This window comes from Dreissena polymorpha, chromosome 1 (genome assembly GCF_020536995.1).
Source record: "Dreissena polymorpha isolate Duluth1 chromosome 1, UMN_Dpol_1.0, whole genome shotgun sequence".
NCBI classification, from domain to species: domain Eukaryota; kingdom Metazoa; phylum Mollusca; class Bivalvia; order Myida; family Dreissenidae; genus Dreissena; species Dreissena polymorpha.
The window spans coordinates 190,248,955-190,271,223 of NC_068355.1; the positions used below are offsets into that span (position 1 = coordinate 190,248,955).

Consider the following 22,269-nt stretch of genomic DNA (forward strand, 5'->3'; position numbering starts at 1 on the left):
ACTGTATATTCCACGTTTTCAAATGTTTCATTAATGGAGGTGTCGTCACATTGGACTAAGAAAGATTGTATATTCAGTCGCATTTTCTTCACCTTGTTTCGCTCAAATTCAGCATAGGAGCTCCGCATAGCCTTCCTGCTGTCCTCCCTATACCTCTGGAGCTTCTTTAGTCTTGAAAGAGTATTTGAAACTCTGACTGACAATTTCTTTAAATCTGATGACTGCATTTTGACTTCAGAAAGAACTTTCAATTGATTGCACTGCCTGAAAAACACAATTTCTATAATAAAATCGTCATAACAATCAAGATTAATTTTTTTTTTAATATACCACAGGCTCAGAGATATTCATACATTAACAAGAGAAGTGTTTGTCAGAAACACAATGCCCCCTACTGTGCAGTTTTTATTTTTTTTTAAATTATATCCCTTTAAAAAATATTACTTCCCTTGTGAAAATGATCTGTACCTGCCAAATGATGTAAAAATAGAAATTATCTCCCTTTAAAGCTTGTTACTTCCCTTGGATTGTTTTTTAACCTTTAACCTTGAAGGATGGCCTTGACCTTTCACCACTCAAAATGTGCAGCTCCGTGAGATACACATGAATGCCAAATATCAAGTTGCTATCTTCAATATTGCAAAAGTTATGACCAATGTTAAAGTTTTCGGACGGACGCACAGTCTGACAGACAGACAGACGGACTAACAGTTCAACTGCTATATGCCACCCTACCGGGTGCACAATAAATTGCTAAAGATACAATGGTAAACACAAGTGTAAAGATCAAATCAATTAAATTGCTAAGAAGAGTTCCTTGCCTTAATACCCCTGTAAAAACTTTTTTTCTGTAAAGGTAGGACATTGCTAATCTCGATTTTAATGTACAAAATTGGTTTTATGTGTTCCGATCTGTATCCTCATTATGCTTAGAATTTCTGGTAATGTATTTAGATACCTCTTAAAAACATGTCAAGCTTATTTTAAACGAATAATTAATCTCGAACATACATGTTTGATCTTTGCCCTGTTAGCATGAACTTACTATTTAAACAAAAAGTGAAGGCTTGCATATGTAATGCCTAATCCATCTGGAGGACATTTGCAACAATTTATTAATAAATAGCATTAGAAGTGATTAGGTTTCAGTTGAATTTCTCAACATTTTTACTTTTGATCACTAAGACATTGACATTTCAGCTCTGAAAAAAGGTGTTTTTTTGTTAAAATCTGGGACCGTTAGTTACCTGGCCCTTTTTCCAAATCTCAACAAGAGCTGTGTTTGTTAAAAATTAACTGCAATACAAATATGCACAGCAGCTATATTGCAATTGATAACATCATGACAAAGATACAGCGCATTTATATTCGACAAAGTAACGAGAACATTTCAAAGCTGATTACAATGGACCATAACAAAACTCGACCTTGATCTGAAAGTCATGCAGGTAGACTTGCACAACAAAAAATATTGTCAGTATCTAAAAGCATTGGAAACAAGTGTTACGCGGTAGGAGACATATGCACATATGCCCCCCCCCCAAACAGGCTTTGAACTAGTGACCCCAAATTTCAAAAGGGGTCATCTACTGTCCAAGGCCAACGCGCATGTTTAGTATCAAGCCAATCGGTCAATTCGTTGATGAGTTATTGATCAGAAACTATTTTCACACTTATTGAGACAGTGACCTTGACCTATGACCTAGTGACCCCAATTTTGATAGGGATCATCTACTGCCCAAGGCCAAACAGCATGGGAAGTATCAAGCCAATCAGTTGATTCGTTGAGGAGTAATTGATCAGAAACGCTTTTCCCACTTATTGTGCCAGTGACCATGACCTTTGACCTAGTGACCACAATTTTTCTAGGGTCATCTACTGTCCAACGTCAATGCACATGAGAAGTATCAATCAAATCGGTGAATCAGTTGAAGAGTTATTGATCCGAAACGATTTCACACTTAGTGTGTAACAGTGACCTTGACCTTTGACCTAGTGGCCCCAATTTCAAAAGGGGTCATCTACTGTCTAAGGCCAATGCGCATGTGAAGTATCAAGCCAACTGGTCTGCCGACATTCAGACTGGTCTACTGACAGGTCTATCGACATCACAGCCATCAAAACAATATACCCTTTCTTCTTCGAAATAGGGGCATAAAAATGCATGAAAGTTGTTATTTTTCGGCGTAAGCTGCATAAGCCAGCTTTTCACCTTAGCCTGACCTTTGTAAGTGTCCAATAAAATTCAAATAAAATTTCCCGCGGCTAGGTACGAATGAATACACTTCATTTATTCCATTGGCTGATTTGAGTATACCACCAGAACATTGGAAACATATCCGCGTCTTTGTAACACTGTTTTACTGTATGAAACAATTTTATCTTTAATGAAAAGGCTTAATAGATAGAACAGTTTTACACTCAATTCTCGACATCAATACAGTTTGTGCGTACACCTTTTATTTTCAGAGTATTACCAGCGCAAAAGCGTTTATACTTAAAAGGCTATGTTCTCATATTTAGTACTTACTTCCATATTCCTGTCAACATGTTAACATGTAAAAGTATAAAGAGCAGCGGAAGCGAGGCCTCACTTTAAAGCATTGCATTTCAATTCGCGAGTTTTCGGGTCAATTCGCGGACATTCAGAGTTTATATACAGGTCATCACCGGAGTTCGCGGCCAGTAAAATAATCGTTATATAATAAAGACGCTATCCGTGAACTAGGTGACCTCGAATTTTCTTTAGACCAGAAATATGTTAAATGAAGATATTCAGCAATATAATTATGGTATGTCAATAATAGATTCTTAATGTGTTTTCAACAATACAATGATAAATATTATTTTTGATAAATTTAACAATAATTATTCCACCATATTGCCTAATGTACTAAAGTGATATTATGAGCATGTAACAGTTTATAGGTGTCTATCGCAACCGTTGATTATTTTTGATGTTTCTACTTCATATACACTTATATTAATTAATGCAGCATCAACATACTAAAACAATATACCAGAAAGAGAAAAATAATGCATTTGAATATCAACCGTACTTTCGTTTGACAACTGATCAGGCGTTTACGAGTTGAACTTAAATTTAGTTTTAGTGCAGATTTGTTCATACGACATAAAGACACAATATCGTTTTACGGATCATTTCGGCTTACAGGACTGGGTGGGTCACGTAAGAATATCGAATATAATTTTTTATTTTTATAAACAACTGGTAGCAAGGTGAGTTGCAGATAATTGATCAGTAACCACATTTTAACTAACTATTTTGACCTGTTAATTCTTTTCAGTTCTTTTCAGTTCAATTCAACAGTGCAAAATGCCCATAATATCACTTTAAGCATGAGCACGATGATTCTCGATACTGTTAATAATCGAATCAAATAGCAATGCCCGACAAACCTCTTAAACAGGTTTGTTCGAAGAACGCGCCTATAAATACGGATACTTCTCGTGTGGCCGGTTGACTCATATGTTTAAATTTCACTTCCATTCTTCTTTTGGTTTTCTGTTTTGTATCTATAGGTTAACATATGTTATAATGTAAAATAAGCCGCAAAAACTCCGCGTAACATCCCGTACTGCGTGTGATGCAGCTAAGAACTGCACAGAAAAAGACATTCGCTATTCTTGATCTCATTCATTAAACTATTTACGCCGTATATCTTTTTTAAAGATATTTCTTGTTTAAAATGCATTTTTTTTCCAGAAATAGAATGCCAGACTGATGGAAAGATGTACAGACTGACAGACAGATGGATGGACAAAATGCTATACAGACTGCGACTGCTATATGCCATTCTAACTACCAAACAGCATATGTGTTTTGCATTGCTTTGAAGCTATATATTTGACCTTTTACCTTGAAGGATGAACTTGACCTTTCACCACTCAAAATGTCCAGCTCCATGAGATACACATGCATGCCAAATATCAAGTTGCTATCTTCAATATTGCAAAAGTTATTACAAATTTTAAAGTTGGAGCAAACAAACACTCAAAACAAACCAACAGACAGGGCAAAAACAATATGTCCCCCACTATAATGGTGGGGGACATAAAAAAAGGTATATTTTCCCGAAAGGGCTTTCTCAAATTCCCATATGGAAGGTTTCCAAAGGAATCAACCAAAAATTTGTTGTTGTTAACAAATTGGAGCATTCAGTTAATGTCCAAAAGCATCTCTACAGGCTCAACTAACCTGAGTTAATATAATATTGAAAACACTGTCAATTTTCAAGATTTTTTTTATTAAAAATAAAATGTAAACATTTTCAAGATTTGTGGTGTTACATATTCAAATTTCATGATGAAAAAAAAAGTTACAGTCCACAAAAGCTCAGGTGGATGCAGACAGCTTACACGCACTTTAACATTCACAATACACACTCAACCATTCTGGCAACTACATGTACGTCAAACTTTTAGCAAGTGTGCTAAAATAACGTTAACTATTAATTGTGACTGCTGTCTATGAAACATTTTACACAGTTTTTGAAAAAGTTATATTAACAAACACAAAATCATGTGGATCAGTTTCTGACCAACAATTAGTACGTGTAATTGTACAGACGTCCCCAAAAAAAGTCTGCCCAATTGCCAGTTTAACAGTTTAATAGTTTATTAACGTCTCTTCAATACACATATTTGACAGCTATATACACATACAAGTTATTCATAGATTACAAGTGTATTGCCACTCAGTACAGAGTTATAAGAGACAGCTCTCTATCTAAAACATAGGTATTTAATACTTTATACATAGAGAAATAAAAAACAAGAGTTCCGCGGTCGGAGATGACCGCATTGAAGCCGGATTTTTTATTTAAATGACAGGAAAGTACCTTTCGTGTTTTTGTCAATGCAATACTTAAATTACTGAAATATTGTTCAAAGGTCAAAATGAAATGTAAGTACTTTTCAAGGCATGAGCAAACCTTGTGTTATGTTTTGAATGCATGCATATACATGAACAACAAAGTTTTTTTACCTACCAAAGTTATAAGAACTTTAACATTTTTACATTCAAGGTCACAGTGACCTTGACCTTAGAATGAATGACCTTGAAATGACCAGTGGTCATCTAAGTGTGCTTGCAAACCTTCATGTCAAGTTTGAAGACTCTATGTCCAAGCATACCAAAGTTATAACAATTTTAACATTTTAACATTTAAGGTCACAGTGACCTTGACCTTCAAATGAATGACATTGAAATGACCAGTGGTCATCTTCTAGTACTGGCCAATCTTTATTTCAAGTTTGAAGACTCTAGGTACAAGCATACCAAAGTTATAACATGAAATAAGAACTTTAACATTTTTACATTCAAGGTCACAGTGACCTTGACCTTCAAATGAATGACCTTGAAATGTCCAGTGGTTACTTACTAGTTCTGGCCAACCTTCATGTCAAGTTTCAAGACTCTAGGTCCAAGCATACCAAAGTTATAACAACTTTAACATTTTTACATTCAAGGTCACAGTGACCTTGACCTTCAAATGAATGACCTTGAAATGTCCAGTGGTTACTTACTAGTTCTGGCCAACCTTCATGTCAAGTTTCAAGACTCTAGGTCCAAGCATACCAAAGTTATAACAACTTTAACATTTTTATATTGAAGGTCACAGTGACCTTCACCTTCAAATGAATGTCCTTGAAATGACCAGTGGTCATCTGTTAATCCTGGCCAACCTTCATGTCAAGTTTGAAGACTCTAGGTCCAAGCATACCAAAGTTATACCATGAAATAAGAACTTTAACATTTTTACATTCAAGGTCACAGTGACCTTGACCTTCAAATGAATGACCTTGAAATGACCAGTGGTTACTAACTAGTTATGGCCAACCTTCATGTCAAGTTTCAAGACTCTAGGTCCAAGCATACCAAAGTTATAACAACTTTAACATTTTTTATATTGAAGGTCACAGTGACCTTGACCTTCAAATGAATGACCTTGAAATGACCAGTGGTCATCTGTTAATCCTGGCCAACCTTCATGTCAAGTTTGAAGACTCTAGGTCCAAGCATACCAAAGTTATACCATGAAATAAGAACTTTAACATTTTCGAGCACGCCGCCCGCCCGCCCGCCTGCCCCCCCGCCCGCCCGACAACATCAATCTATAAGCCGAGATTTTTTCGAAAAAAATCCGGCTAATAATAAAAATTAACTAAAAAAAAAAACAAAAAACAAAACAAAAACATAAGCATAGCATAAAATAAAATCAACTTAACAACCAGATAGGTTATGAGCTCCAGTTGACAAATTAAAACACATGTAGTTTCTAAACAGCATGAGAGATAACATTTATATATATATATACACTATAAAATCAACTAGATATCCAGATACTAAGGTTATGAGCTCCAGTTGACAAATTTAAAAACAGCATGAGAGATTACATATTATATATATATATATATACACTATAAAATCAACTAGACACCCAGATACTAAGGTTATGAGCCCCAGTTGACAAATTTAAAACAGCATGAGAGATTACATATTATATATATATATATAAATATATATATATATATATACATACATATATATATATATACACACACACATTATATATAGGATTTTTTTAATTGAACTCATTAACAGATAATTTACAAATTTATATGTGAGCATCACTAAAATCTGATAAAACATAGGTCTTGTTAAAAGTTAAGAGAAGGCTTAAAATGCTATTTATACAAGAGTTGTGTTCGTGTAGTTAAGATCATATGGCAGGTCTTGGCACTGACTTTTACCATGTTTTCATTTGAAAGTACAAACACTAGTTTATCATTATCACAGAGCGAGTTAAAAGATCTGTTTATCTCATTAGCTTTAGAGATAAGGTCAATCCTAACACAGTTGTAGGCATCACAGTGAAACAAAACATGAGATTCATTTTCAATATCTAGCTTACATAATGGACAGATACGCAGATTTTCGGGAATATTCTCATACCTTCCAGTCTCTAATCTAAGTGGAGCAGTTCCACATCTAAACTTAGCAAGAGCAGATCTATGCCTTAAGGGTAGTGTAGATGTAACATACGTTTCTACAGCAAATGTTTCTTTAAACTGTCTATACGTTCTAAGTTTATTACGCCCCCTACCAGATGGCCCAACTTCAGCATTAACATTATTTGTCCATATGCTAACATATTTATGCATGGTGTGGGACAACACTTGTTCACAGAAATCTCTCAGGTTTCTGTCTCTACAGTCATTCAATGGATTTAACGAACAGATATCATTAAAATGAGTTTTACATTCAAACTGCCAATTCTTACAAGTTCTGCTACTTTTGACGGAACAGAATAAAAATACTTTTTGATTCATTCTACCACTGTCCATATTAACAAGTCTATACCAATGGTGTGCAATAGATTTCCACTGTTTAACATGTGGTGGTTGCCAGGCAGTGTCGCCATACAAAGCATTTATAGGTGTGTATCGGCCTGTACCAAGGAAGAATCGAATAGCTCGACTTTCTACTGCATTAATACACGAAAATGATTTAGTGCCCCAATGGCCGCACCATATGAAATTATAGGCCAGACAGTCGTATCATATAATTTGGTAAATACTTTATATGGCAAACCGCCTGCTGATTTACATTTAGCAATTAAAAGACCCAGCGCTCTGCCAGCACTTTGTGCCACACACTTAGCAGTGGCACCAAAATCTAGATGCTCATCCAATAGGATACCAAGGTACGTGTACTTGTTCACAACTTGCAAATTGTAGTCACCACATGTAAATGAGATTGTTGTTCTATTTCTACAATTAGGTCTAAAATGCACTATGTGACTTTTATCATGATTCACAACCATACAATTGAAAGAACACCATGTATTTAAAACATTTAACATAGATTGTAGATCTTGCTCATTATCAGAGATAAGAACAATGTCGTCTGCATAAAGTAATATACATAGTTTTTCATTATCACTTATGGATATTCCTTTATCCAGGGCTTTAATTGCAACAGCTAGATCGTTAATAAACAGATTAAAAAGAAGCGGTGACAGGCCACAGCCTTGTCGAAGGCCACATTGAACCTCAAACTTTTCGGTATAAAGGCCATTAATTCGTACACATGATGTTACATTATTATATAACGATTTGATAGCTATGACAATTTTTCCATTAACACCTATCACTGAAGTCAACTTATTCCACAAAATGCCTCTTTCTACGAAATCATACGCCTTTTTAAAATCAATGAAGGCACAGAAAGTAGACTGCCTTAAACGCTTTCTTGTTTCAATAATATTAGTTAGAGACGACAAATGATCAATTGTACTTCTATTTTTCCGAAAGCCATTTTGCTCATCAACAATGACATCATTATCCTCAGACCATTGTGATATTCTGTCATTTAGAATGGAGCTATATAATTTATACATGGAACAGGATAATGCAATGCCTCTGTAGGACAGGGGGTCTCGTAAATCAGTTGTACTTGATTTAGGAATGGGACTTATAATTATTTTACCCCACTCAGATGGTACTATGCCAGAGTTAAAACAAACATTAAAAAGAATATGTAGAAAAGAAACACAGACATCATTTTTAAACACATCTACAGGTATTGAGTCATTACCACATGCTTTGCCACACTTTGCTTTAGTAATGGCCTTCCATACTTCAGATAGAGTAATATTTTCATTTAAACTTTCACAATTTAGATTGTTCCCAACATTGCTATTTCCTAACCATGTTTGATATTGAAAAGAATTGTTACTGTTGCAAAACAGACTGCTAAAATCATTCTTCCATTTTGACAAAACTGTGTCAATATTATCTGAAATAGAGCCATCATCACAGACCACTTCTAAATGGATAGCTTTATTTTTGGATTGAGCAACACCAATTTTTCCAATGGATTTCCAAAACTCTACCTGATTCTCTTCACATTGAGAGGCGAGATTAGTTTGAAATGAGACCCAGTATGCCCGTTTACTTTTCTGAACTTCACGGTCAAAAGCACGTCTTGCCGTTACAAATAAGTATTTGAGATGATTTTTGGCATTGGCCTCTTTACAATTTAACCAATCCTTTTCTGCCTTACATTGTGAATTCCATAAGTTAGACAGTTGTTCATTCCACCACGGTTTGCCTATTCTTCTTTTCTTGTTATCTTTACTAAAAAGCATATTAACTTTTTTATATTCTAGTTTGCTATACATTTCTTTTCTAATAACAGTGCATATATCAATATAGGCTGAATCGACATCTGTTTGCAATCTGATACTCTGTTCTAATTTAAAAACAGTATCATGTAATGACTTGATCACACTGTCTGCCGTAAGAAATTCATTATTAATATTATCTACATTAAATCTATCATATGAGGCATTATGACCTGATTGATGGTCATCAGTGCAGCAATTATGTGCATAAAATTGATCCTGGCCTTTTAAAATATACGTCCATGACAAAATAGAATGATCAGGAACAGATGAGGGTAAAATACCAAATTGAGCATGTAGCTCATTTAAAATTTCCGTGCTTCGTGTGACTTTGAAATCTTGAAACAGATGAAGATTATCATGGTGAATAATGCAATAATCAACCACTGCACAGCCTTTTATGGACACCGAGGTAAAATCATTTTTAACAAAGTTGCGACCATTAAGAACACACATGTTACTGTCAATAAGAAAATCGATAAGTTTATCACCATAGGAATTTGTTGTAAAATCCACAACATCTCTCACAGCAATCTCATCAACACCAACAATATAATCCTCATTCTCCCCAATTCTACTGTTGAAGTCACCACATATGCAAACAGTGCCAGAGTTTTGATATTCATATACATTAGTAAGCAAAGTGTCATAAAAATCACAAACATCAACCTGTCTTGAGGAGTTATTTGGTGGCAAGTAACAAACACAAGCATAGAAAGTATAATTAGTACACTTATCAGAAAATTCTAACCATAAAATACCATCATAACTGTCATTTACGATATTAATAGAAAAATAATTAGCAATATGTTGTTTTACAAGAAATCCAACACCCCCAGACCCTGTCCTAGCATTGACATGCGTAAGTTTTCTATTATTACCAAACCATAAATAACCTGGTAAGTTTATAACATTCTGTCCTGTAAGTTTAGTTTCACTGATGCCTATAATGTCAATGTCTAATTTATCAATACATGATTGGCGTATAATATAGTTATCACTATTGAGGTCTGCACTAAAGCCATTAATGTTCCAGAACCCGCAGGTGACCTAACTTCTTCTGTAGCCGCCTCTTGGTCCTCTTGGTCTGAATCCACGCTGACTCTGTGCTCCACCTCGTTGACCTGTCTGTCTTGGACCACTAGGGCTGGGTTGAGTATTTGTGCCATTATTATGGGCACCATTGTTAACACTATTTGAACCATTGTGGGCGCCACTGTTTGCACTGTTTGTACCATTATTATGGGTACCACGATTCACTTGGTTTGTGTAGACACGGTTTCCTCGTATGGAAAGATGTTGGCCTCTATTTACAGCATTCACCATAGCTCGAAGATTCCCAGCAGCAAGTCGCTCCTCTTTTGACTGATCTTCGTGCACGAAAACTTGTTTAAAAATGGAGTTATTCAATTGTTTCTTAGCCTTCAGAATCTTTGACCGCTGCTCCTTGTCTGTGAAGGTAGCAACTACAATGCCTGGGATCATTGGGTCATTTCCACGAACAGGTAGTCTTTTGGCAGATGAAGCTTTGACATCATTGACGTGCATGTGGTCCTTTATGATAGTGTTAATTTTATCAACAATGTTTTCATTAACAGTTTCTGGCACTTTACGGAAAACCAAGTTTAATGATCTATCACAAATCTGGTCAGTCTGAAGAACATCCGTCATTGAATTCACTCGGCTTGACAATGTATCAAGTTCATTAGTGATATCAGCACGCAAAGTGTCGATTCTCTCATCAAGACTTTTATGAATTTTATTCATCTCGTTGTTCACACGTCTGTCTATACTTTGTGCCATCTTATCCAGTAGTTTTTCTGTAAGTTTTCTCTCTAATTCATTCTCAAGAGTGTCAATACGGTCAGTCAGGGATCTGTTCACTTCTTTAACTTCTTCCGACAACCTATCTAGTTTCTGCAAAATTACAGCTATACCACTGTTGCCTATTACTTGGCCCTCAACACATGGTTTGCTAGGTGTCTGCCCATACAAAGTGCGTCTGGCGGATGCCATAACGCTATCAGTCTCATCTTGGGTTTATTTTACTTTCTTGCTGAAAACTGTGTCAAGAGGCGTATCTGAAGAATGTCTTTTCCGTGAGGTCGAAGTTGACACTGAACAATCAGAATGCTTAGGAATTGGCTGTGAGGCAGACATAATATTGTCATAATATTGTCAACATAGTCTTTACTTTGTGCTGCCTCCATTGTCAACAGTAATCTAGTCTGACAAGTTCTCACGTATACACGAGTATAATAATGGTGTCTATAATAGTATATACCTGTGCAGAATGTCAACAGAAGAAGATGCACTGCTTTTATAATCAATATTATAGTCACTAATAATCACTGTTATAAAGTATCACTATCACTATCAGTCAGAAAATCAAAGGGAGGCAATTTCTCCGGACTCGCGAAAATATATGACGTCGTCTGAAAAAGACCAATTACTTAGTGGAAAAAAGTTTTTTCAACCAGAAAACAGCACGTTTTCATAAAATGACTTCTGTAGCACAACGCTGGACGTAAAATTACTGCTTCAGTGTAAAATATTGTCAGAGAAACAAGCAAATCTTCTAGTCAGAATTCAAGCCCGCCTTTTAACTCCACGGTTACACTCCACTTTTGCCATGATCGACAAAGTTTAAGTGGTACAATATTCATTTAGCAAGAATTGGTCCAACCTTCCACTTGCTTTTTTTAAAGACAAAATCCTATATGTTATTGTATTTGACAGAAAAATTTATTAAATTGCAGCATTTTACTATAAATCAGCTATATTGTTGTTTGTTCACATTCTTCAATTTTTTGTTGTGCTCATGCTCTAAAAAAAATACAAATAGTTTTTACCGTTTGAAGTCACCAGGTGCATGTGACATACTTGACAACCTCATTCTACTAAAATAACCTTTATTACAACAATCAAACACAGCTATGGGTTATGAAACAAATGGCACACGCAGTCCAAGAGGTGAGTGTGTTGACAAAAAAAATTGAAAATTAATTAAGCGTACAACATAATAAACTATGATGAAAAGCTTATTCGATGCCTCATAAACCTATAACATAAACATTAAAAAAAATCCTTTTGTACCATTTATTAAGTGAGATCCTAGTCTTTGTAGATTGGTATTAAATCAATTATATAGTTATATATTATTTTAATATATTACATAACGTATTATTTTATGTAAATGTGTGTAAAAACAACTAAAATACAGTTTTTTGGGGTGATTGCCTTCTGCACTTCGCCCCATAGGTAACATAATATACGTATACCGATGAAATAAGTCCATTACTGCAACAAACCACTTTGCATCCCCTATTCTGCATTCACAAACAAAATAGCTCCGATCGCATGGTATTAGTATTAATGCGCCACAAAAACACTGTGACAAAGTACATTGGTATTTTCCGTTGCAAAAATTGACCAATCAGAAGATAACAAAGCTATCGGAAATTGTTTGATTTTTTATTAATACATATTGTGGGACCGAATGTGTCCGCCCAGCTAGCTCAGTCGGTAGAGCACCAGAATGTTGAACTTGTGGTCTTGCAGTCATTGAAATTCAGATTTAAATCTACAAGCAAGTCGGGCTAGTACTATGGGAATTTAAACAAGCCCTAGTCAGATTTTACTAGCCCAAACATTTTTGTTAAAAATGCAGATAAACATAACATAAAACATCCAAAGAAGCATTCATTAATTCAATCTTTAGAATACAATACAAATCTCTTATTAATTTCATCCTCATCCAAGTTAGCTTCCTCGTCATCTGAGCCAGCCTCTTTCGGATCCTGAAATAAGAAAAAATTAATTTCACACATGGTTTTCAATCAAATCACAATTATAAGTATGTACATAACGTTTAGGTAAAAAATTAGCAGAAATGTATCCCATATTGTTACGCTCCGTTAGTGCGCTCCTTATCAATGGTGGTTAATGTTTAACTCAAAGTCCGATTCAACTTCATACAACTTTTATTCAGTTTCCACGAATAACTCAACAAAATGTTATATTTCCAACAACAAAATGACCTGCAACCTTTATTAAGGTTTTACAATACTTTCAATCTTGCGACGGTAAACTGCACGTCAAAAAAGATATTTTTGACAATGGACATTACACTCGTAAACGGGACTTCGTCGAATTTAAGGAACAATGACACTTGCCAACGATCATAACAAAAATAGATTGAATACTTTAAATAATTCTCAAGTTAAATGAAAAATGTTAAATGTTCGCTTTATTATCTGCTTACAAAGGTATTACTGTTATTATAAGTTACTTAAATTACTCACGAAAAGAAAAAGTACTTTTTAAGAAAAAATTTGGCGTGGATGTTGCCTGCCTTAAGGTTTTGACTAGAATGAATCCTGTGACCAAAATTTGGTCACTTTATATAGCCGCGGCGTTCCACTTGTGACCAGAAATTGGTCACTGTGACCAGAAATTGGTCACTGTGACCAAATATTGGTCACAGTGTGACCAAAAACGGGTCACAATAACTGCCGTGACCAATTAAGGAACGCTCGCACGCTTAACAGTTATAAATAATAAAATAGACTTTAAATGACAAAACAACTTAAAACAGACTATATGAACTAAATAATGACCTAACGTCTGCTAAAAATAGTGCAGCTTTCTTACCTAAAGCTTAAATATAGCGCCGGTGAGATTTATTTTTACATCGCTGTGTGTTGCTATGCAAAAATTACCCACAAGTCGACATTCCAAGATGGCGGACAGTGGAAAAATCACACGCCGATTACTACTGAACATTACAAATAACAATACAAATAATGAAGATATACGTATAACAAGCATAGATTCGCGAAATATGTGTACTCAACTTGCACGGAGAGTTATTTTAAGCTATAAACATTCAGTGTTAAACATAGATAATTGAAGTAAAAGTGTGTTTACGAGCGGACCGTTTTCAAGTCAACTTTACAAGAAAGAACAGTGGCAGGATTCTTGGTCAAAAATGGTAAATTACAAACATGGTTTGATTTATATGTTAGTGGGTCTGTGTATTATCAGATTCATATGCATATTCTACTTATTATGTTTGTAAAAACACCAGACCAACCGAATGTCACTGTACACACAAGTATTTAAAAGGTAAACAATTTTTGTACTTAAAAACCAGCTCACTACAATATATCCATGTGAAAGAGAGAGCAGACCTGAACCACCAGAAAAAATATAAGCAATTAAGTGCCAGGTTATTCCACAAAAAGCCAGTTGACAAATGCGTCAATCACAGTTACCTCAGATTCGCATTCCTCAACGACGTACTTGAATGACATCAACTCTGTGTCCCGAACGCAACGCAAAACATTTATTTTACATAATAGTAATCCGGAAACCACAAAACCATGCGTTTTATGCGCAGTAATCCAATTATCGGCTGATTGCCCAGCACGTGTGCGCAGTGTGTTAAAACATAAGCGGCTGTTGATTTATGGGGCTCAAAACTTTGTTTACACATATTGAAAATGAAAGTGGAACTCGTTTTATGTTTAATGAATTGTACAAGCACGTCTCCTTGTAATATTGGATTTCCTACAAGCCCGAAAGAAAAAATATTAGTTTTTTGCTGTCGGACTAGTGCGAATTTCGACGACTGGTCTTGGGTTCGAGGACCACGTTGGATAATACTTTTTTCCCTATTATTGAATGAATTTACTTAATTCTTTGACAGAACACCCCTTTGGACAATACCTTTCTGTTGATTTTTTAAGCTTGATCCATGGCTGACATTGACCTTTAGCATCCAATTGCTGAAAAACTAACATTTGCCGTATCTTACTTGATACTGAATGGATTTACTTTATACTTTGACACACACGGCCCTTGTACTTAGACAATAACGATCCATAAACCTTACTGTACTAATTAGAAATTACTGCAATGCTTGTCTTTATATTATGCTTTGCGGTGGTTTATAGATAAATATCAGTGAAATAAAACTGGTATTTCACTGTTTTAAACAGTGAAAAATAGCAGTGAAAAATATATCAATATTTTTCACTGTTTTAATAGGGAATGACGTAATGTTTTTTACAAAATAACGTAATAAATCCAGCGAAACTATCTAGTTAAACTCTTTTACAATGTAAGTAAACGGTAAAAAAGCATAAATTAACAAGAGTGACAAACTGTCACAAGATACGCCCGTTCGAAAGTTTCGGACACCATGCTCAATGCTTGAAATGCACTAAGTGACCTCGAGACCACGGAATGTATATTGAAATCTAGAGTCCGTGTCGAGACCTAGTTATTGACCCGGAATGACCCATATTTGAACTTGACCTACATATCATTTAGATGTAACATCTGACTAAATTTGGTGAAGATCAGATGAAAACTACTTCAATTACAGAGGAGACACCATGCTAAATGCTTGAAATGCAGTATGTGACCTCGTGACCTCGTTCTTGACCCGGCATGACCCATATTCGAACTTGACCTACATATCATATAGACACAACTTCTGACCAAATTAGGTGAAGATCAGATGAAAACTACTTCAATTAGAGAGCGGACACCATGCTTAATGCTTGAAATGCACTAGGTAACCTCGTGACCTAGTTTTTGACCCGGCATGACCCATATTAGAACTTGACCTACATATCATCTAGACACAACTTCTGACCAAATTTGGTGAAGATTGGATGAAAACTACTTCAATTAGAAAGCAGACACCATGCTTAATCCTTGAAATGCACTTAGTGACCCCGTGACCTAGTTTTTGACCCGGCATGACCCATATTCGAACTTGGCCTATATATCAACTAGATGCAACTGCTGACCAAGTTTGGTGAAGATCGGATGAATACAATTTGAAATAGAGTCCGGACAAAGTGGCCCCTTTGAAAATGCACTTATTGACCCTATGACCTAGTTTTTGACCCGGCATGACCCATATTCGAACTTGGCCTAGATATCAACTAGATGCAACTGCTGACCAAGTTTGGTGAAGATCGGATGAATACAATTTGAATTAGAGTCCGGACAAAGTGATGCCTTCCGCCCGCCGCCCGCCCGCCGCCCGCCAAGGGGTTTCACATAATACGTCCCGTATTTTATACGGGCGTATAAAAAGAAAATTTGTTGGATTCGATGGAATATCGATTTTAATTCACTCGTGATCATAAAATAATACATATTTTCACTTGTGGCTGCGCCACTTGTGAAAATATTATTTTATATGAACACTCGTGAAATAAAATCGATATTTCATCGAATCCAACAAATATCCTCTATTTATCAAATCTATGTCAAGTTTGGAACTGGGTAAGTGTATTATATCTTCCCAGTTTTGCTATCAATTGGCAAATACGACAATTACTTGCTTTAAAAAGCAGTATTTTCATTTAACTCCAATAGCTAATAAATCATATAATGTTGAAAGCCTGTCACCCTTTCTTAGTTCCATCTGTGTTCTTCAAAAAAGGTGATTGGTTGGCATCACGGTGTTAAGTGTTTTAACAACCACAAAATTTGAGCAAAATGGCCCAACCAGTACTTTGAGTACTTTGATTAAAATATGAGTTGTGCTAGAGATAACAAGAATATTAAGTTATACATTGGTCAAACAAGTTTTGACAGGTTGTTGGACAAAGGGTCTAATTGTTTTGAAAAGTCTTTTTGCAACAATCAAGTATGCTTGACAGGTTATGATCTTTGTTGACCTTTCAACAGCCAATAAAATATTAGAGAAATGTCCTGACAGAGTACCAAAACTAATGAAATCTAGTTGAGCATTGGCCAACATGATAATTTTAGGGATGCAGCATTTCATTTTGCTAACCGACTGTTGAGTGTGAAGTTTTTATATATCATTAAATCAATGTTGAGCAGATACACACATCAATATATTGCTTGCTTGTCCCTGTATATAAGGCAGTATGTTTATTCTTTGGAGCTGTTTTCTTATTGCTTACAATAATGTGCAAATGGCATTATGTGCACAAAAATATTATATGATGAGAACACACTAACACCTGGCCAAGAAGCGTCAATGAAGCATGTTTGAATGGCTTCCATTCAACTTTACAGATAATCATGTAACAAAAAACATGTTTAAAAATTTAAAATTGATCAATATAATTTATTAAAGTGTTATGCAATTTAAGTGCAATAAAGTGTGCACAAATATTTTTAGCAAAGTGGTTTCATGATTCTGTGTTTGTTGTATTTGTTTGTTTGGGTTTTAAGCCTTTTTCATCAGTATTTCAGGAATTAAGCTACTCATACTTTTCATGGATTAGCTGGTAAACCATTAACCAGTGCATATACTTATTTTAATAACTGCCTACTGCACTATTTAAGTCAGAGGTACCGGCAAGGGGATAATCTCTGTAGTATAATTTGACATCATGACCACACAAGTTATGAGGCCGGGCGAGTAATGGACCCAATCCTTGTCAAAAAATAACCCACTTTCATACCAAAACACACTTAAACCAACATAAAACTGTGTTTTTTCTGAGTTTTTCTTAGCGGAAGTTGGTTTTTGCTAATAAAAGTGAGTTTTATGTGCGCTAAACTGTGCTTAACTGAGTTTAAAGTTGGTTATTTTAAGAAGATGTGTGTTTAAGCGAGTTTTTTTCTGTAAGAAGTCGGTTTTTTTTGTGTCAAAAGTGAGCCTTTTTATTTATGAGTTGGTTTATGTGTGTTTAAGTGTGTCTTTTTGTTTTATAAGCGAGTCTTTTACAACAGAAGTTGGTCTTTTTTTAAACAGAAGTGGGTTTAAGCGAGTTTAACTTGGTCTTTTTGTAAATAAGTTGAGAGCTGCAACGAGGCTTAAAGACTCACTTTAACACACTTTTCAACAAGTTGGTCTTTTGTTTATTAATATAACTCATCAATGAAACAATAATTCTTCAACTGGGTCTTTGTTTAATGTTTATAGCCATAAATAAAACAAGTCAATTGTAAAGGGGCTTTTTTTACAGCTTGTTTGCCATTGTCCCTATTGTACATTTGTGTGCTCCCCATAATTTTTACGGAATATTGGATGAAAATGGCTCTTTCAGAACATCACAGGTTCACAGATGGACAACAAGTATCACTGACAAAAACTATAACAATGGTCAAGCTTAGTTTTATACATAAAAATGAAAGAGTTTGTGTTTCACTTTGATTTTTTTCTTTATGTTTGTTTTTATTATAAACAATATCTTATGATTGTTTTATGTCTTAATTTTTTATTTTTTTAAAACAATCTCATATGATTGTTTATATTTGTTTAAAACAGTATTTACTTGTTAATCTGCATATTTAAATAATTATGGTATTGGAAACATTATTTTGGAAATAATCTATTTATTTTTGTACATAAGTTATGCAAGATTTTGATATTTGCATATGATACCATCATATCCATTTTCTTAATTTGCAATAAAATAATAAAATGCCAAACATGACCTGTGTTACATAAACTGTCAACAAAATAACAAGACAATACCTAAAAACACCCTTATTTCACACCACTAACAATAAACAGATAACAATCTGTCAGGCATTCAGAGCTAAACAGGGTACTGATTATCTAGGGGTAGATAAGGCTACTGATGGGGTTTGCCTAGAGATAAGGCTGTGTGGAATAAGATATAAGGCTTTTGATTGGCTATTGCACTGAGGAAGTTATCTTTTTGAAAACAACAACTTTTGAAAAATAAGCTGGTGTCAGCAATTGAATATTGAGCTAAATTTAATTCAGCAACATTAATATAAAGAAGTGAAAGACTTATAATGGTAGTGTAAAATGTCTTGAAATTCTGTCAGCATGAAGTATTGTGTGATGAAAACAATGTGTTTTTTACTGCAATGTGGAAATCAATAATAAGTTGGTTGGAAAGGAGGTTGAACTGCCTGTTGTTGTTTTTGGAATACTGAAGAACAGTTTTAACAGGTTTGTATTGTCATTTCTTTACCCCTTTTTTTATTTAGTTTATTGAATTAATTATGATCATTATCATATTTATGTATTGTCACTGGGAAATGTAAATGGATAAGTTATTGTATTGCAATTTAAAGGATAAACAACACATTTTGAAGCAAAAATAGATAAACTTACACATGAACAAGAGTGCCAAACTGTCACAAGATACGCCCGTTCGAGGGTTTTGGACACCATGCTCAATGCTTGAAAGTGTCCTCAAGACCTAGTTATTGACCCGGCATGACCCATATTTGAACTTGACCTAGATATCACTTAGATGTAACATCTGACTAAATTTGGTGAAGATCAGATGAAAACTACTTCAATTAAAGAGCGGACAACATGCTTAATGCTTGAAATGCACTATGTGACCTCGTTTTTGACCCGGCATGACCCATGTTCAAACTTGACCTACATATCATCTAGACACAACTTCTGACCAAATTAGGTGAAGATCAGATGAAAACTACTTCAATTAGAGAGCGGACACCATGCTAAATGCTTGAAATGCACTAAGTAACCTCGTGACCTAGTTTTTGACCCGGCATGACCCATATTTGAACTTGACCTACATATCATCTAGACACAACTTCTGACCAAATTTGGTGAAGATCGGATGAATACAATTTGAATTAGAGTCCGGACAAAGTGGCGCCGTTGAAAATGCACTAATTGACCCTATGACCTAGTTTTTGACCCGGCATGACCCATATTCGAACTTGGCCTATATATCAACTAGATGCAACTGCTGACCAAGTTTGGTGAAGATCGGATGAATACAATTTGAAATAGAGTCCGGACAAAGTGGCCCCTTTGAAAATGCACTTATTGACCCTATGACCTAGTTTTTGACCCGGCATGACCCATATTCGAACTTGGCCTAGATATCAACTAGATGCAACTGCTGACCAAGTTTGGTGAAGATCGGATGAATACAATTTGAAATAGAGTCCGGACAAAGTGGCCCCTTTGAAAATGCACTTATTGACCCTATGACCTAGTTTTTGACCCGGCATGACCCATATTCGAACTTGGCCTAGATATCAACTAGATGCAACTGCTGACCAAGTTTGGTGAAGATCGGATGAATACAATTTGAAATAGAGTCCGGACAAAGTGGCCCCTTTGAAAATGCACTTATTGACCCTATGACCTAGTTTTTGACCCGGCATGACCCATATTCGAACTTGGCCTAGATATCAACTAGATGCAACTGCTGACCAAGTTTGGTGAAGATCGGATGAATACAATTTGAAATAGAGTCCGGACAAAGTGGCCCCTTTGAAAATGCACTTATTGACCCTATGACCTAGTTTTTGACCCGGCATGACCCATATTCGAACTTGGCCTAGATATCAACTAGATGCAACTGCTGACCAAGTTTGGTGAAGATCGGATGAATACAATTTGAATTAGAGTCCGGACAAAGTGATGCCTTCCGCCCGCCGCCCGCCGCCCGCCGCCCGCCCGCCGCCCGCCCGCCGCCCGCCAAGGGGTTTCACATAATACGTCCCGTATTTTATACGGGCGTATAAAAAGTGTAAATGTTGTGTGCAGTGAATAATTATGGTTGTGTTTCATGGTTATTGTCATCTAAAATTTTATTTATATCTATTTCTGGTTATTACTGAACGGATTTCTTTCCCTCATACTTAATTAGAACTTATATATTTTAATTTTGAAGGTTAAACTCTTGCCACAAGGCAAAATTGACATCGATGGGAAGATCCTTTGGAAAGAATGTGCATCATCGCCTGCCTGATGTATGGACTTTTAAACCTGGTTTTTACCCTGCACAAGCTGGCAAACTTGAGGGGAACAAGATTGGGAAAACCTCGCCCTGTCCTTGACCAAGAAAGCTCGATTTGTTGAGAGGTAAACTATACAGGTTATTGCATTTACAATGCCACCAGACCACACAGCCAAATGAGACCACGCATCTTGGTACATTTTCAAACTGCATTTTCTACCAAACGCAATTTCTTTTAATAATTGATGAAAAGTGCTAAGTCACATGTGATCACGGGATTAAAATTTCAAAAATAAACAAACAAAAACAACAAGCAAATAACTTAAATTTATTTTTATTAAAGCAACAAGATTACCATAACAGCAATATTTCATAGTTAAGTGGAACGAAAACATAACCAATCAACATGTTTGAAGAATGCCTTGCCCTTTTGAAAGTGATATGGTATTAATCCTTTGCAGATCAACTGGCATAAGAGATGCTCAAGAGGAGAAGGACACAAGCAGCATCAATGGTACAACTACGTGTCGCTCCAGCGCCCGCTTTCCAGGTCTCTACCAGCTGCTTTCCAGGTCCCTCCACCCGCCAAGATCAGGTCTAATTCCCTGCACTGGCTGCTTTCCAGGTCCCCTAGCAGTCAAGGTCTCTCCAGTAGCTGCTGTGCAGGTCCCAACACTGTATGCCGTCAAGGTCCCTCCATAAGCTGAAATCCAGGTTCCTCATTCCACTGCGGTGCAGGTACCTCCAACAGCTGAGATCCAGGTCTCTGCAGCAGCTGCGGTCTAAATACTCCAACCGCAGTGGTCCATTGCGGTCAACCTTTTGCTTTAAAATCTTCCATAAATGTCTATTATTTTATAATGTATTGTAAAAATAATCTGTTTGTATAAATTTGCGGTGTACTATTTTTGTCATATAAACATAATTTTCGTACACATTGTGTTTTTTTCCCTTTTAACCACATGGGGCTTATAATGAACTGTTGTAATTGCTTCACAAAAACCATTTTTTCTAGAACATATCAGTCCAAAATTATTTTTTTCACACTGCAAAATCCCACAAAAGGCTCACAAAAAACCTACTTTCTTAAAAAAACTCACTAAAACACTGTTAAAACCCACAAAAATCAACTTACCCAAACCCACAAATTTCTTTTGTTTTTTTCACAGATAAAATACTGTTAATAACTAGGTTTAAAGCGAGTTAAAAGCATGTTTTCACTGTGAAAAAAACTAACAAAGGCGTGCTTTCAGCTCACTTTTCGCTCACTTAAAAACCGTGTTTAGCCTGCTTATAGCTCACATAAAAAACACACTTTTTACCCACTTAAAACCAACTCCACAGACAGA

The 22,269-nt window shown here is 35.6% G+C and overlaps 1 long non-coding RNA gene across 1 annotated transcript; it reads left to right on the forward strand.

Moving 5' to 3' along the window:
- Positions 1 to 18,514: 18,514 nt before the first annotated feature.
- Positions 18,515 to 21,653, forward strand: LOC127864342 (uncharacterized). Its single transcript, XR_008041792.1, has 3 exons — positions 18,515 to 19,140; positions 20,855 to 21,045; positions 21,382 to 21,653. It is a non-coding gene; the product is annotated as an uncharacterized LOC127864342 (long non-coding RNA).
- Positions 21,654 to 22,269: the final 616 nt, after the last annotated feature.